Here is a 17,142-nt window from a genome sequence, read left to right on the forward strand (position 1 = left end):
AGGACTTTACTGTAGTCATCCTCAGCTTGAGCATGAGTTAGTGCTTTATCTGAAAACACTGGCCTGGGAGCTTACAAATAATTTCTCTCCAAATTTTTAGGAACAAAAAATGAGAAATTATATTTTTCTACAGCATTTCACTCCTGTTTGTCTTTTAGGGTCTAATCCAAAGCCAACAGAGCCAACATTACCCAGGCTCTAATGGAAGGATAGATTTGTGTGGAGCATGTTTTTTATCATTGAAATAGAGACCTAGTAATGATTGTATCTGATGCTTCATAAGGACGTTGAAGACATGTAGGAGTTACCGAATGATGTTAAGAAAAGGATAATTTACACTGAATTTCAGGAAAACACTTGAGAACAATATTGATTCAGCTACACAGAATATTCTCAGGGGTGTTGATAAGTGTTTCATTGCTTTGAGTATTTAGAACTAGTGCTAAAGAATAAACACCTTTTCTTTTTTTAGTTCAAAGCATTTGAAACTGGTCATGTTCTTTTCTATTTTCTGTTCTTTTTTTTGAAACTGACATATGATCGATATTTTTAATTGAAATAGCCAGTGTTTGAAAAATGATACATTTCAATAACTGTTGCAACCATATTTTCACTAAGTAGATCAGAACTAATCCAGAAGGGTCACAAAATGGTCAATCAAAATGTAATATTAATAATTTAATTCTCTGGTTTTAAAAGTATATCTTTTGAACCAGAAAATCCAGCCCATATGAAATTGTAGAGCACTTGTACTTAGAACAAAGTTAAGCATTGCTTTGGAGATCATGCGTGCTCGTTGCAGCTCCTATCCAGTTCTCAATGTTTTATTCCCTGAAGGGAGGGGCAGGGATGATGTGCAATGCCAGCTATCGTGCCAGTGTCTCATATTGTTGTGCAGAGGAAAGATGGAAAGTCTTTTTGTACCTGTGCTCCTTGCCAAGACATCTTATGATCCAATCAGAGATTGACAACCCTTCTAGCCGTGTGAACTTCTTACATCATATGACTGAGGGCCATTTAACACCCCCGCACACACTGCAGAGACTAAAGGGGTGATCGCTGAGAGGAGTTAACTGAAGCACAGCAACTGAAGAAGTTGCACTTGAGCAATTCATAAGCTGCATGCAACTCAAGAGTTGCAAGTTGGCCATCCTGATCTAACTCAGTGCCAGCATCTAAAGCAAGACATAAAATAACCAGTATAAATCTGCACATATACTGCATACAATATCTGATAACAGATAAGGAAGCAAACACTGAAAATACCACTTTGAAACTTGCTTTTTCTCCATAAAACCCGTGGCAGATTCATTCCAACCTTATATAATTTCGATGAGGAATTCTGGCAAGGTGTTAATGTATCCACATTTTATGGTCAGCTTACTTATTTTTAAATTAGGTACAGAAAATTACTTTTCTCAAAAGCTAAAGGTCCTGTTTTAATGAAAAGGATACTCTCCCCTGTAAAGAGAGAAGTTCTGGTGGTTTAGTGGCAGGTGAAAAAAAAGCAGTAGCTTTCCCGGCAACCAGAGGGGACATATATGTACGTATATATCTCAAAACATAGCACTGCTTGGAAATGGAATATGGTGTGTAATAGTGTTATACTGTTGGAAAAGCCAGCTCACCTTTTGTCAATGCTCCTCTTATTCTTTTCCAAGCAATTCTCAGGTACAGTTGAGGAACTAGGTCCTTCCAGAGCTGTTATTCGTAGGCAACTTGCATGCAGCCAACCTTGGTGTTAGGGATAAGGCATTTTACAAACACAGACTTGGATCATGCTCTGGAAATTGGTCTCCATGTCCAGAAACCCTCCCGTTCACACTCAGTTTAGTAGCACAGATATAAGTATACAGTTCTTCCAAGGATGAGAAAGCTGTTGGATCCATTGGTTTATTTTCATTAAACTTAGCTTACTCTTTTTTTTCTAAGGTTCACATACCTTTTGAGCAAATCAGGTGCTTTTCTCTATCTGTGATGTAGTCTTGAATCTGTTTTTTCTTTTCATTTTTTATGCATCTGTCGGCTTTTTCAAATATATCTCAATTGGGACAAGGACTTGCACAAATGCTACGAAAAAAAGAATCAACTTTCTAAAGTAGATTTCACTGATTCCATGACAGTGATGGAATTATTCTCAAAACTGAAATCTGTAGTTTTGAGACATATCAATAATCTTTTCCAGTGGTTCTTTATTCTAGAAGACATAGCACACATTCCAAATCCTGAAACAGAAATGACAAACTCACCTTCTGCTGTGAATGACACGGAAACATCAAATACAACAGTGTATAGGTACCTGGAAAACCAAAACATAAAAAGTGTTTTGTGGAGAGTTCTCAATCAAGCATTCCTAAAGAGAATAAATTTACTGATCCATACCATCTCTATTACTTCTCATCCCAGATCAAATGGCCCAACAGAATTCTTTGTACAGATACTTAAAAAGACATTGCAGATAAAATGATTTCGAACCCAGCAAAACTGCCTTGCAGATTTTCTATTTTCGTACAGATCTGCACTACATTCTGCCTCTCAGAAAACTCCAGCAGAGTTCCTTCTATAACTTCAGTTATCTATCACATCTGATCTGCTTAGAACAGATTTAGCAAAGCAGTGGAAGCAGAGCAGCAAAAGGTTTAAAAGCGTTCCCTGGGAAATATACTCTACAGGGCATCGGCATGAAATTACAGGGGAGGAAGGAACTGGGAGAGAAACGTATTTCTAGGAAGGTGTTGCATCTGTGACATGCCTGGCTGAGGCATGGGAGGGAACAACAAAGAGCCACACTGGCCAGTTGTTACCCACGAAAGGCTCAAATAATTTAAGCGCTCCATTTTTGTGAGTATTGTAAAGTTTAAAAGTAGTGTGGTAGGGAAGTGGTAGAAGTGGCAGGGGAGAGACAGAATAGTGGGGTATGGTGGGGAACCTGGATCTGTAGTGCTGAGAAGAGCCTGGCTGGTAAAAGCAAAAACCCTTGTTAGGAGCTAGCGAACCTCTCCAAGCTTAGGAATGACAGGATATTGTGGTACATGTAGCCAGTTCTGCAAAGAGCTGCAAGAGAAGATAACATAAACCTAGAGCACCTATGTTGATGATTTTCCTTATAATTTCCTTTATTCCCCACTAAGTGTGAAAACATAACTAATACCAAATCCACCTCTGGAATAGGATTTGAAAGTTCCCAAAAAACATATTGCTTACTTCTATTACCTATCCTTCTTACTTTATAAAGGTAAATAAGTGATTTGAAACTAGGTGCCATGGTATCAAAATGAGTCCTAGGTTCCTCTCTGCTTTTACTTTTAGTGAAAGAAAATGCCACATTTAAATGAAATGAAGTCTGAAGCCCAGCCAGAAACCTTTTCCTCACTGTATTTTCATTTTATCTAAGAGAAAGGTCTTTCTAGGTATAGCATTCCAGGTACGGCCAGGAACAGAAGGAAGAAAACATATAATCGCCTCTACACTTAGAAACAAGTGACAGATGTCATTGTTCTAGAAAAACTAGGATACTGTATGGACCTGGGGTGAACAGCAATGGTAGTCTATTAATATATGCACCTTGTAAATCAGCAGAGAACTTGTAATGTTTCCACATTTTTAAAAATTGCTATGTCTAATTTAAGAGCAATGAGGAAATATGAAACAAAATATGATGTTTGGAATTTATGGTAAGGATTTAAAACCACAATTTACCTGGAACCCTAAATGCACAGATTCACTTTAAAGCATTGGTCAGTTCCCCAGTTTTAGCTAGGAGATACAGCCCTCTGACTTAGTTCTACATTTCAAATATATGAGCAAGCAGAGAAGTATTTTGGGTCCATATGTGTGGAGACCAGTTGCTGTTCAAAGCAATCGCTTTCTTCTCTTTTTCTAACACTTACTTTCCAAGTAAAGCTAAAAAGTCTATATCAAGTCACCTCACACCAGCTATTAACACAAATTTCTTGCTTTTTTATGGTTATTTGTGTTGGAAACAATTGCCAAGGTGTCCAGACTGCTGGATCACAGGGAAGTTGAGATTTAACCTTGGCAGAAGGCTCTGTGATTGACATTTCCATTGCCAGAGTTGGCCCAAGTCATTTCAAGAGCCAACTAGATTTCATTTTGCCTTATCTGTGGGTTATCATTCTTACAAGAATCATCTCATTCTGGCAGGATCTTGATTTAAAGCTTTAAAAGTCAGCTGGGCTCAAACTGATTTTGCAAGGTCACAGACACTGCAGGTTCACTCCGTAACACGGAATTAGAAGATTGAGTGCCAGTCCTTTCAAGGTCTTAGCAACACTTAGATGTGTCTCACAGTCTCATTCTCAATTAAGGCAATTTTTAAGGCTGTCAGCAGCTCACAATTTTATCTCATTGTTCTCACCTCAATATTTTTAACAGGTTCACAATCCTGACAAAAGTTTGCTTCCCTTCCATTTGCAAGCTACTTGGAGAACCTTCCTTTGTGTCATATTTAGATAAGTGCATACTCCAAATTCTCGCCCAATCAAATAGAATTTCCCTTTCCAGAAAATGTCTGCTGCCATAATCCACTATCTCACCCATGCGGGTGCATAAGATGGAATGCCCGTTTGCAGTACGCTTGCATACAAATGATCAGCCATGTAAAATTGTTACCATGTTTTGATTTAATTGCCAATTGTTTTATTAATTAACAACAATTAGTTATTGTCAAATATATTGCTGCTTTTTACACTATACCATTCCCCGGGGAAACAAAATAAGCACTGAACTGCTGGTAATTGCGGGACATAGTTTTAATGGGTTTACTATGAAAACACTATGAGTTAATATGCAGATTTTACCATTCAATATACCCCTTTGGCTAGTCAAGTTTTTATTAATTTCATTGCAAGAGGGTAGCACATACAAAATCCTAGGCAAGTAGTCATCATACATGTGTGAACTGACTCTGAGATGCAATTCAGAATTGATGCAGACTGCACGCATATGAGCAATAAATATGATTATGGGATCCTGGAGCTCACTTCTTCCAGGTTAGTCTGTCTGAGTCAGATCAATTGTATGGAGCAGTATGTCTAATCAGTCCTGGACATGTGAAATACTCTTAATATGTCATATGTTACATGAGCATCCTCTTCTGTGTTAGAAATCTGAGACAGAAATCAGAGAGTCTTTTACTTAAGAGAAATTTTTTTGTTTCATTTTTCATTTTTAGTATCAGACAGCAACTTTTAGTTAGATGCCTCATGCCAACATGCAGCTTTGCATACGTGAGGTATGTTATGGGAAGGAATGCCATTTACAGAGGGGAAAACCCCCAGTCCTATCAAATGCTAACTTTTGAGGTAGCAGCTACCAGTTTGGGTTTTTTTAATGTATCAGTTTATTTTTGCCATTGTTAACTTTTACTGCTAGGTGTCTCCTCCTTTACTTGTCCCACTAATTGCTATGTGCAAGATGCTTCTCAGGACCAAAAGAAAAGAAACTGCAAGGAAATGTTTTATGAACATTGTTGGAGAATGTTGAAGGAACAAGACAAAGCTATATAATCCAAATTACCAAAAAGATGCTTTTTAACCAAAGGACCCAACAAGCTACATAAAGTTTTATTTTAATAAAGATTGTAAAACAGCACAATAATTACAACTACTTACTGTTTGCATTACAGCAATATCAAGAACAGAAAGTTACAAATCCTTCCTCACAGAGCTTTGGTACCAATCCAGCCATACACTTTAAATCCACAACTTCAGGTAATCTTAATGAACTCAAAATGCAACTCACACGCTTCAGGTTAAATAATGTGTTTAGCAACTTTCCTGGCTCAGGAGTTAAAAACCTACACATCTCTTTTTGAAGTTTAGCAATGGTCAGCTATGAGATGCTTCATCTAATAAGAATAAAAAAAGGAAGTTTCATTTATATTTTTCCTTCAGTCTTTTCCAGTAAGACTAATTTCCATTTAGTTACAAAATTGTTTCCTCCTAAAAAACGCCCCACAAACATATATGTCAGGGACTTCTACTGAATCATAAATATAGCTATCCAGAAAATAGCCACCCAGGAATAGTCCTGTTATTTATTATACACCATAAAGAACATCTTCTTCCCATCACTTTGAATTATCTTTGACGTTGTGCTCTGTACCTTCAGCAGGGCACTACTCTTTGTTTGAAAAGGTCACTGAAACTGAACATGGTGAATGAGCTGAAGTCTGGCCAGTAGCTTGTGTGGCAAACAATAGCATTTCAATCCGTTTCCCCATGGAGATGCCTCTATAGCTTGCTTGTCTTTTCCAGCTCCACTACATGCAGTCAGGGATTCAAGGACTGTTAAACAATAACGCCCTTTTTTGTCACTTGTGTCTTAAATTTCCTATAGCTATTATTATTTGTCATGCATTTCCTTTTACACATGCAAGCGTGTACTTTAGTCTACTTATGGCAGCTTCAGAAACTGAGGGGAAGAGGGGATATAAAGGCCATATTCACCATTATGAAGATTGCTGAAGACAAAAATGTTACAAACTTCTTGAATGCTAATAAAAAAATAGTAATTTTTGGTGTCCTAAGTAAGTCAGATGACATTTTTATGTGTTTCAACCAGTAACAGTTTCTGATCCTATTGCAAACCATTCCCTAAAATTTGCTTTGTTTACAGATCTGCTACCAGTAGTATGCTAGAATGACAAGTATTATGAATTAGTCACATGGAAGAAGAGGTAGCCCATACTAACAAAACCTGAAGATGCTACTAGGTGGGGTTCAAGCTAGAGACACTACATGGACTACAACTGATTATTATAAGCATTTTCACATATCTCAAGACATATTCTCCACTTGCTTTTTCACCAGGTTCAAAAATCCTTTTAGTTTAGTGTGTGTCAGTCAATAATTCATACTCATGACTAAAACACAACTACTTAAGGATTTTAGTAAGAGACTCGACTGATACTCGATGTAATTTGACAGGGTGAGGTACAGTGTCTAACTGGGTCATGAAGCCTCTGTAGGGCAGCTATTTATCATCATTAAAGGATTTTTGTATCCTTAGTGAGCCACATACTGTAGCAAGTAGGAGCGTGTGTGCAAGCACCTGGAGAAAGCTCAGGACATGGAACTAGCAAAGCAAGCAGAACGACAAGCTCCACGGGTAAGCTACTGCTCATTGTAGTTGCCAGTGGCAAAGCCAGGCTCCAACACGAATGAATCACTCCTGCAAGTGACATCACTGGCTGACTCATCATCCTGTATTTCCAGAATTACCTCAATATTTTGTTTGTGTTTTCCTGAAACATGTTCCTTCCTCAGGCGCAATTGTTGCATGCAAAAGAGCCACAATTCAAATGAAAGGGAACACAATATCTGTTGCACTGAATAAAAGGTAATATATTTATATGAATAACAAATAAGATGGTAATAGTCTGTAAGTCTCATTTTCTAGTCACTGTAGTCAATATTTAGAGATGAATCTGACTTCTAACTGAAAGAGTAATCCTGCACCAGTCACCGATCTCCGACATTACTATGACGGGGGTATCAGTTCTCGACCAAGAAGACTCTGCACCTGTTGAACGCCCATACACTCAGTACTTTACAACCCTGTGAGAAGGCAAAAGTCTTCTAAAACCTCAGCACTGCTCTGCTGTTTGATGCACAGAGAAATCCCCTTCCCCAAGTCCACTGTAAACCACATCATCACACTTTTAGGAAATTTACAGAAGGGGAGGAAAGAAAAGAACTGAAAAAAGGAAATACATCATAAAGCTGATTACAAGCAAAATTTGTCTCAAAATCTGAATTATTTTGACATACTTGTTTGGACACTTCCACTTGGCTGGTCTTAATCTAGAACTGCAGTCCTTCAGTAGCAACCTTTTGCCTGATATTTTCTGGAAACTATTTGAGCAATTTGAAAGCCATGAAATCATCGCACAAGAAAGTCGCACTACCTTGGATGAAAAATAATTGACCTGAAAGCTTCAGTCCCGCTCTCAAAAGTGATGTGTAATATGTCAAAACCAGAAGCGATGTGTTGCATCAGCATCTAATGCGAGGAGCCAAGCTGTGGCCATGCAGAGCCCCACAGGAGGGGCAGCTCCCCCTGTCCCTGCTGCAGCCAGAGCAGAGGAAGGGGCAAGCCCAAACCATACACTGAGAAGCATCACCTCAATGAAACTGTAGGAACAGGCTCAGTCTTCAGAGGAAGAGGATAAGGGTATCTTTGCCACCATCACCAAGATAACTCCTTCATGAAATTAATCACTGTCAAGGGTGAAAATGGTATACATTAAAAAATAAAATTCTGTCAGTTCTTTTTGTATTGAATGCAGACAATACCACATAATAAAAACTGGGGGGAAATGACAATTGAATTAAGAAATACCCAACTCTCATAAATTTATGTTACTTGTCTCTAAGGAAATTAAGTACCACGGCATGCTCCATCAATGACCCTACACATTTTCGCAAATATTTTTCTATAACTGATGACACAGACCTATCTCAGACTAACGACATTATGTTTGCAAGTTTGTAGTGCTCTCATCAAGGAACCTGGAAAGTAAATTCCCAAAGATTTCATCTGTTTCTATCTTCAGTTTCTTGAACTCACATAGCTATTAATTATTTGCATTCTAGTATTTCTTTTTTCTCAAGATACTAGAAATTTTCCTTTATGATCAGGTCTACGTCATGAGGAACATGGCACTGAATCATTTAAGAACATAAACTTGTTTTCAACTTCAAGTAATTGTGTGGTCTTTTTGAAAATGCTGGACACATTTATAATTTTAAATGTGAGGTGTGTTTTACAAGCCGAGGTTCAATTTGTTTCTCTTGGACTATACAAGTAAGCCAGTGGTAGAAGCAGGGAAGGAAGGAAGGAAGGAAGGAAGGAAGGAAGGACAGAAGGGAAGGAGAACAGAAGGAAGCCTGCTTGCAGCCTAGGCATACAGGTTGGGTTCTGTATGACACGATCGTGCATGTGGTCTCTCACCGAGTGAGTGTAACCAGGTCCTTGCCGCCTCAGATAGCCCACCCAAACTATTTCACAAGTTCCTGGTTCCTACAGAAACCCTAGATGTCCTCCTGCCATTCCATTTATTCCGTGTAGTAGATAGTGTACAACTGCTATTCCCCTTAGGTGGAAACCTGCACCATGGCTGGCTTCACTGGGGCTGTGAAAGCTATCTGCCGGTGTGGAAAGGTTTGTAAAACTGGGGAATTAATTTCCTTCCTGTTCTCTTGCTTTGCTGAGCTATTTTGCTATCTCCCCCTGTCTATAATCAGATTTTGGCAATTCAACAAGAATGGGAACGGCGAGGCAGGGAAATGTCAATCAAAAAGACACTTAATTTCACCACTGCTACCAATTCGCTGTGCACCAACCCTAGCTCATCTCTGCCTCTGCTTCCTTGTCTGTAAAATGGAGCAAAGCTTATTCCCCTGCATCTGTTACCAGCTAGTGCAGAGCTCTGAACACGTTAAATGTAACATTAAGTGTTGATAATTGGTTTAATTAGGAAGTATAATCCTTGCCCTGAGCAGCTTGCCATCCCTCATCTCTTCGCAAAATCTGTTATTTTATTAAACTTTTTTGGTTCCCCAATCTACCTTTTAAGTAGATCACATTCCCGTTTTGTTCTTCGTTTACTGTAAATACAGCAGCAGAATCCTTTGTTAGATGAAGTACCCTTTACAATTCGACATTCAGTACTGCTAATTATGTTCTTGACTTGCTTATGCTTATTTTTTGAGATTTCCCAATCCACCCTCACTACTTTTTGTATATATTTTTAAAGAAGCCTTCTGTTTATAATTATTTTTACATTGCCACTTAAACAAACTTGCATCTGTTGCCTTTTTTCCCTCTAGACTGAACCAGGATGGATTTTAATTGCATCACCAACTGTTTCTAAAACACTTCCTAGAGTCTCCATGAGATTCCCTCTGCATAATAAAATCTAGACCGATAAAATAATAACCAAAACCTGTTAGGGCATTTCATATTTTCTCAAAGTCAGCTTTCCTGTGGTCCAGAATGTTTACTTTGCTTCCACAAGCCCCCAAGAATATTTTGAACTAATGATATTGTAATGTCCTGGGTGTTTCTTTGCTTCAGTACTATTAATCATACTTGGTATATTTTCTAGGACTTGGTCCAAAATACCCTCTAACCATCTGAATGCTTCAATAAGCTGTGGAAGAAAGCAATCCTGAAATACCTCTCAAAATGTGTTCCTCCTCTTCATTTTTATATTGAGTGCCATCCAAATCAACATCTGAGTAATTAAAACTCTGCCAGGATCAAATATCCTGCCTTGTTATAGGATTCTCCAATGTATAAAAACATTTGCTGATTCTGTGTTATTTTATTTTAACTACCCTAGAGATGTAAACTCTCTGTAGCATCCTAGAATCAACTTACCATTTTATGGCTCTAATTTCTATACAGATTTCTGTGTCAGCCATAATATTTCTTTTCACAAATCAACGTTCTGCCTAACCAGTTCACTTACCTTCTGCTTTAATTTACTTAACCCTTTGGAAGATTCTGTATTCTTCATATTATAAGGTATTTCTTTGTAAAATTATTTAAAAACGTGTCCTACTTGTCAAATTATAAATATATAAAAAGTATACAAAATCCAAAAGCATAATATAAGTGCACAGAAAAATATTGGCAAGATGCACATGCACAACAGAAAAGAATATGAATAAGTGCTTCAGAATTTAATGTGATAGTCATGCTAAAGCCTGCCTAACTTCCTCAGTCAAGTTACAGGGTTTGTAGTCACAGGCTCATGATTCTCCCTTGCTGTCAGTAAAAATGCTGTTGCTAGAGATGGATATCTGTTTACCTTTTCAAGTGGAAAACGAGTCTTGATAGATCAGGCAGACAGAGAAACAGAGATCAGAAAACAGTTTGATTACATTTGAGATCCCAGAGTGATTGTAAAATGGGGGTGCAGCTCTCAGGGTGCAATGCACCAGTGAGGGAGCTGAGGTATGGAGAGAGGGATACCAGAGGTGAGAAAAATATCCCAGTCACTGAAGTAAGGCATTAACTGAGAGCTGTCTCAGGCAGTGGAAGAGTGCAAAGACAGCTGGAATTGCAGGGAAGTTACCTGGATAGGTAGGATGAAAAGCCTGCACAAAATCAAGGGTCTTTGTGCAGGATTCAACACAGAATAAGGTACATTTTAGATGTTAATAAAAATGTTTGGAATTATGTATCCTGTGATCCCTGAGCATATCCATGATTTTTCCCCAAACTAAAGCTTTTTCTTTTTTTTTTTACTTCGCCTACCATCAGCCAAACATAAAATTTTATACTCCTTTTCATTTTTACAGGTACAATCCTCCACGTGAATTTTTAAAATATTTCCAGTTGCATGTTTCCCATGTGATACTCATTTCAGGAATCACAACAAACTGCACCAGGTTCGTCCTTCTAATTCCTCTCAACTCACTAATCAAGCTTCTCATTACCTTCACTAGCATTTGGCCTGTGCTGAATAATCATTTTCCAATTAGCCTTACGCTTCTAACCTAAATGGTTATCTAAACGCAAGTCAGTTATTGCATCCATCTCAATTCATGACATAATCCCCTTATTTCCTTCCTTTGCTGCATGCATCTCCTGCCTCCAAGTCACCTGCAAATGGCTACAAAAACTTTAGGCACTTGGACAGTGAAGTTTTTTATATCATTTTTCTAGCTGGTGTCTTCTAAGAATCAAGCATTAGCGACAGATTTGGAAATAAAGCTTCAAGTGAGTTCTGAATTTCAGGGAACTATCAGATCATTCACATTAGGATCCAGATGTCCCAAACTGGTGGTATCACCTTAAATTTGAAAGCTTTAAAATTCCCACATGTTCTATGGGAAAAGAACAGCTTAGAAATACACTGGGAGAATTTCAGCCTTGAGAACACCCGACCCGGGAAATCCCAGGCAGGGTTACCACTGCATTCCTCTGTAATGACTTATGTTGGAGTACAGAAAACCTAGGGGAAGGTTTAACGTTGTGGCCCTTGAGGAGCCAGCTCTTGCCCAAAGCACATTCTCCTGATCCCAGTGTCCAGTTACACAGGGCACAACTAAGACTTATAGCTGCCCTCAACTACGAAGATGCTAGCTCAGCACTGTTACAAACACAGCAGACACAGAAATGTGTCCACTTGCTTCTTTGAACCCAAACTTCTTCACAATGATCCACCAAAACCAATTTGGTGTCTTTACATTGACCTCAGCTGTTCTCTCAGTGGCACACAGGTGCACAGCAGTGCCTGGAGAAGAGCACCAGAGGGTAGATGGATGGGCAGCCTTTTCTTTTCTGTTCCACAGCCTGATCATCCATGTTCTACCACTGCTCCTCCATCACACATTTTCACTTTATTTTGTTTTTACCAACCAGAATTCTAATAGTAATCTCCAATATACTCAAAAAACCCTGATAAATATTTTATATTTTAAATACAAACATCTTCCATGGAGTTTAAATCACTTCTCCCTTCTTCCACAAAAAAAAAGAAGGGGGAAAAAAAAGCAGACTGGGAAAAACAAGCAAACAAACAAACAAACAAACCAACCAACCAACCAACAAAAACCAACACACACCCCCCCCCAAAATGACAAAAAATAATGAAAGACTGAACTTTGCCTTTAATCTATCCTAGTTAAACCAAATAACTTGCCAGGTGCTGAGAAAAATGCTAGGTGGTAAGGGAGAGTCATCAGGACGCCTTTGTTTTAGCATTGGCCTTTGTTCACATGATGATCATAGTGAAGACGTGACCATGGAGCACTCAGTCTGCAGATGCCCTGAAAACTGCATTAGTTGTCCACATTGTTCTTTTACCTACACTGGCAAATTATCCACATTAAGTAGATGAATGCTTATAATACCAAAATGTTATTGTCCTTGAAACACTCAGTTTCTTAGTGATTTCAATTCATTGTATACACTGGGGTTAAGGATGCAGAGAAGGAGGTGTTCCTCTGGTTTTATGTTCATTAAAACAATTGTGTGTTCATTTTGATATTAATATTCAGGCTACCTGACATTTTGGAACAATTATATATTACTGTTTTTAAATACAAGCATTTTTTCTGAAAAAGGATTTTAAAAAATAGGAGTTTTTCTTGTAGTTTTCTGAAGGCTTTCTGAACTTTATTTTAAACAATCATTATTCCCCCCCCCTTTTTTTTTTCTCCCACAAATTTTTGTTTCCCTCAGTGAAAAAAGTAAAATATGGAGATCAAAAGAACAGGGATGAAAAATAAAAGAAAAAGAAGAATCACCTCTGATTAAAGATGCATTTTTTTAAATTATTTTTCCTAAATAAATTCCTTTCCGCTTCCTGGAATATTTAACATTGATAACAGCTTTTACATTGGCTTTTTTATAACTGAACAGGAAAAAAAAAATCCTTTTTTTAGCATTTTGACTGGTTTTTTTTCCTGCAAAATATAGATACTGGCAGAAATATTTCACACATTATGCCCCCTATGATTGTTATAGCTGTATTGTTGCAAAGGATGGAAGGTGCTTCTCTACCTTTGATGAAAGAAAAGGAAGGAGTGAAAGAGGAAGAAAGACATCTGGATTACCTTTACGTTATGCATTATTATCGTTTGAAAGCCTTGTTATTTCAGTTAAGCTTATTTTAGTTAATTCTCAATTTTCCCAGAACAGGACAACACAGTCCAGAGAGGTGGCACAGAGACAGGAGGTCCCTATTCATTTTCAGCACTCTTAGTGATAAGGCTTAGCAAAAGTCTTTCTGAGATGAGTAATGGCAGATTTGACTCTGGGAGGTAATTATAGATTTTGACAAGAAGTTTGAGACTTTGGGGATGAAAGTGACTGTGAAGGTTTCACTGAGGAAACCAACCCCTGACAGGCACAACATGCTCATTACAGAAATTCTGAAAAAGCACAGAGATCTATAAAACAAGCTAGATACAGAAGAACATATTTTTATTAACCCCACTGCTGCTGATGGCAGATGCATCCTCCTTGTTGTTTGGGGACTAAAGTGATTTGTAATCTCAGCTACTGCTGCCTTTTTAAGATTCAGAAGTTCATTTGCTTGTGAACCGCCTCCCATCCTCCCTCTCTCACCCTTTTTCTTTTGAGAGTTAGGCGTGGGGAGTGTGTGTGTGGGGGAATATCAGAAAAAATAGTGCCATGAAAAATAAATTATGACTGATCAGAAATTTCTTCCCATAATGCAACTACTAGTTATATTTGCTGCAATCATTTTTTATTGTTTGGGTTTCAACGGTGGTAAGAATAAAGAAAATATCAAAGTGGCATATGCACTTCGTATTCTCAGAATACTTATTTTCAGTATTCTGAAGTGTAATGTCTGAGAACTGGAGCAACTTTCTAATTGAAAGGGCTTCCTCCAAGGAAAAGGTCCTTAAAACAGCAGGGCTTCTGGTAGGAGCTCCGAGTGTCTGCAAGTGCTTTAGGCTCTTAAAGCAGCATCTTCCAGCTGCATCAGACTACTGTAGGGATTGACCATCATGTTACTACAACTCAAAAATACACTGACCAGGCTTTTACTGCAGACTCTCTGACTGGCCAGAGCTTTTGGCGATGGAGGGGGAATAGTTTTCATCACACAGGGGAGAGCAGAGCCCTAATGTCAATTCAGAACAGAACTTTTCCCCAAATAAATATTTTCTTTCTTCCAGTGAATAAGAGCATTGAAATAGAATCTCCAGGAAGAAGGAAATAGAAGCTCTAGGAATGGGCCATGAAAAGACTTATTGTCAAATCTAAATGTATTTATGATCCATACACTCCTTTATACATCTTGCCACTACCAGATGCAGACCTCGTTTCAGCAGTACCTTCTGCCTCCATTGTGCCTTTTTGTCAACATAAAGCAGCTGTAAACCTGCCTGCTCTGGCCAATTAAGTTGTTTTGTATTTTTGGAGTGGCACAAAGGAAACCCACCCCTCCTTCTCAGTTTTAATAAAATCAGGATATATGGGGCACATAGGAATTGCAAAACTTGGAGTGGAACAAGAGTCACAGGCCAGATTCTTGAGCTGCAATAAAACAGTGGCAATCCAAGGGAGAGATGGCAAATTATGCTAGCTGGGAGTCTGCCTCTGAGATTCCACGAACACTGTTCTGTCAGAAAAGAAAATGACATTATTAGGCTGCCTTTCACCAACATTCCCCAAAACATATATCTTCTCAAACCATTTGTGGGAACCTATGAAAAAGGGGCATATGCCCAAGTTCATTTTTATGAGATCGTTTGTATTACTTCATATGAATTGTGAACAGATGCCTCAGTGCAGTAATGGCTTATCAAGACAGCCTGGGAACTGTCATGTACCAAGAGGATATGCCCCAGACCAGGGGGTCAGCTTGGGACCACTTCATTTCCCTTCAAAGCCTTGTTCTAAGGTTTTGAGTAAAAATCAAATGAGAAATTTGCCCTGGACTTTAGGCCAAGAATATATCTAACCTGAAAGGCATAATGAAAACCTTAATAAGCAGGAGAGGTGTGTAGCAGAGCTGCTCCCAGTGAGGCAACAGGGATTTTGCTTCTCTGGGCACAATTAAGTCATTGATACTATCCAAACTCACTTACTCCACTGCATTAAAAAAGTCTGTGATGTAGATTCCCTCACTGGATTTAGGCACCTAACAGAAGCCAGGATTCATTTAACCTAAATTCAGATATCTGCAATATAGAAATTTCCCCTTGAGCTAACCACCATAGCATCGCGCTGCTTTAGGATATAATTTATGATTGTCTAGAAGTGCCTATTTCACTGGTGTCCTCTACATTTCAGTTATATAAAACCTGGTTTGAGCCTCCTGGTCTACCACTGTGATCAGCAATGAGAGTGTGCAGGATGATCTGGGGAACAGTCCAGAGCATTTGTGATCTGAATTGTTCTTGTGTGGTTCCAGTCTCCCTCAGTGCCAATTGAAAAGGGAGCCAAACTGGTGGCTATCATCAAATAAATAGTTTAAGAGTGAGGCTCACCTCTTGCGCCTCACGTAAGATCCTCATTTATATGTCTGGAATTAGGTGGAAAGCATCTGGGCCTATAAATTTCTGTCCAATAGGGATTTGTGGACTTTACTTTCACTCACATATGTTAATTTAATCATCTTATTCTTTATAGAAAACACAAGAGGAATAAGAGCAGATGGAGTACCGTAGCACCTACATTTTTTTGTGACTTACCTATAACATTTAGTTTCACCTTCATTCCATAGTGAAAGAAGCAGCTGCTGGAAGTTCATCATCTCAGGAGCGGGCAGGTGAACATCAGGAAGAGGCACATCACAGTGTACAGAGTAGAGAAAATGATGTAAAACATGAAGCCTTGATGGTGAACTTAGTTAAAAACCTGCAAGGGAAAAATGTTTGACATTTTAGAGGAAGTTATTTCAGTCCATATCTGCAGTAGCTTTTCACAGTTGACCAATATATGCTTTGAAAGCAACTTCAAAGTTACATGCATGAGAATTGGCAGAAACCGACCTTTACATCTGTACATAAAATGTTCACATAAGAATGGCTTGTGATTTCATGCAGCCAGGACACAAAGTACCGTGGGATTCATGAGGCCAGTTGTAGCTAAGCAAGGATCAGATAAAGCGTGTCCCGTTTATTTCAGCAGGATTAGAGTACAGAGCTCCATTTTCAAATAATCTCTGTGGATATAAAATAAAAACTCAAAAAGACATCTGTCAAACAAAATTTTAGTAACATATGAATCAGAATAAGTTGTGGCCTATTGTTTGAATATTCCAATAGTAGAAAAGGAGGTTAAATTCAAATAAATTATTCATCAAGACTAGTTGCTCCTTTCTAGTATTGCTCTGTATAATTTATAACAAAAACAAAGGTGTGCCACAGAATAAAATGAGATTTTTAAAATACTTCTGTGAATCTAGATGATGCAATTCCCTATCTCATTCCAAAATAATTATTGAACACGTGGAAAAAATACTAACGCATAAGAAATATATTCAATTGGCAGGCGACAAATACATTATTTATTGCATCAAGTTATTGATGAGCTTTCATACCACCTCGTCATTCTGTTTTGCTCTGTCACTCATGAGCTATAAGATCATCAGTAACTCATAATAAATAATGTATCCATAGCCAG

The 17,142-nt window shown here is 38.3% G+C and overlaps 1 long non-coding RNA gene across 1 annotated transcript; it reads right to left on the minus strand.

Moving 5' to 3' along the window:
- Positions 1–1,504: 1,504 nt before the first annotated feature.
- LOC114017803 (uncharacterized) lies at positions 1,505–16,369 on the minus strand. The gene is made up of 3 exons (XR_003563061.2): positions 16,209–16,369; positions 2,250–2,299; positions 1,505–2,070 (listed from the first exon to the last, which is right to left on the minus strand). It is a non-coding gene; the product is annotated as an uncharacterized LOC114017803 (long non-coding RNA).
- Positions 16,370–17,142: the final 773 nt, after the last annotated feature.

This window comes from Falco cherrug, chromosome 2 (assembly GCF_023634085.1).
Source record: "Falco cherrug isolate bFalChe1 chromosome 2, bFalChe1.pri, whole genome shotgun sequence".
NCBI lineage: Eukaryota > Metazoa > Chordata > Aves > Falconiformes > Falconidae > Falco > Falco cherrug.